This window comes from Oryza sativa, chromosome 6 (assembly GCF_034140825.1).
Source record: "Oryza sativa Japonica Group chromosome 6, ASM3414082v1".
In the NCBI taxonomy this organism is placed as follows: domain Eukaryota; kingdom Viridiplantae; phylum Streptophyta; class Magnoliopsida; order Poales; family Poaceae; genus Oryza; species Oryza sativa.
In genome coordinates this window covers 5,132,882-5,134,355 of record NC_089040.1, presented here as the reverse complement: position 1 = coordinate 5,134,355, position 1,474 = coordinate 5,132,882, and the positions used below count along the sequence as shown (strand labels likewise).

General features: G+C 49.3%; 1 non-coding gene across 1 annotated transcript; it reads left to right on the top strand.

The window, feature by feature from the left end:
• The first annotated feature begins 554 nt into the window (after window positions 1-554).
• On the top strand, window positions 555-689 carry LOC112939494 (small nucleolar RNA Z247). Its single transcript, XR_003243207.1, has one exon. It is a non-coding gene; the product is annotated as a small nucleolar RNA Z247 (small nucleolar RNA).
• Window positions 690-1,474: the final 785 nt, after the last annotated feature.

Here is a 1,474-nt window from a genome sequence, read left to right as displayed (position 1 = left end):
CGCTTCCAACGCATCTCTTTTCACATTGTATCAGAGCCAATCTAATCTATCCCCTTCCTCCACCACACCATGGCGAGTTCATCGAAGACATCTACTGGCAACTCCCTGGCAGGCCAACTCATCTCAGAGAAACTCGGAAAATCGAACCATGCCCTATGAAAGAGGCGCTGGTTCTTGCAGCAATTCGAGGTGCCAAGCTTGAAGGGCATCTCACCGGTGCGTCGAGAGCTCTGGCCGCCGTTCTCAGGAGCAAGGATGGCGAGGCAGAAACAATTGTCAACAACCCAGAATATGAAGAATGGGTTGCGGTTGATCAGCAGGTCCTCTCGTACCTGCTGTCCTTCATGACCATGGACATGCTAATCCAGGTGGCGGCGTGCGCCACTGCTGCATCAGCATGGAAGATGATTGAGGGAATGTTCTCCTCGATGACACGAGTGCGATGCATCAACACGCGTCTTTCACTCACTACTCTGAAGAAAGGAGAGATGACGGTGATAGCCTACGTCGGGAAGATGCGGGCGCTAGCATATGAACTCATCATCACTGGCAAGTCCGTCAACGACGACGACCTCATCAGCTACATCATCACCGGCCTAGATGAAGAATACGAGCCGGTGATCTCCAACATTGTCGGGCAAGATCAGATCACCATCGAGGAAGCCTTGCTCAGATCATAAGCTTCGAGCAGAGGCTTGCTCTTCATCGCAGGGAATAAGGAGCGCACTTGGCCAATAGAGCTAGTCGCGGTTGAGGACAGCAGCAACGCGGCATAGGTGGTGGCGGCAGCAATCGCAATAGCCCCAGCGGCAACCGTGGCACCAGCAACGCTGGAAACCACGGAAGAAGAGGCCGTGGCAATCCCGGTGGCAATCGCACCAATCCTAGAGGCATCGACAACTGGCCAAAATGCCAACTCTGCTACAAGATAGGGCACACGGTAAAAGACTATTGGTATCACTATGATGAAAATTTTGTTCTAGATGAGAGGTTTGCAGGTACCGCCACATCATATGGTGTGGATACAAATTGGTACCTCGACACAGAGCTACTGATCATGCCATAGGAGAGTTGGACAAGCTGACTGTTCGTGACAAGTATCATGGCAATGATCAGATTCACACCGCAAGCGGTGCAGGTATGGAGATTAGTCACATTGGAAATTCTGTTGTTAAGACCCCTAGTCGTAATATCTACTTAAATAAAATTCTATATGCTCCTAAGGCTAGCAAGAATCTTGTTTCAGCTCATTGTCTTGCTTGTGATAACTTTGCTTTCATAGAGTTATATCGTTTTTTTTTCTTTACAAAGGATCTGGCCATGAGGAGAACTCTGCTTAGGGGTCGATGTCATAAAGGACTCTATGCTCTTCCATCTGCACCGCCAAGTCAACATCATACCAAACAAGTTTATGGAGTCTCCCAGCCATCCTTTGAGAGATTGCATAGTCATCTTGGCCATCCTTCCTATGTTG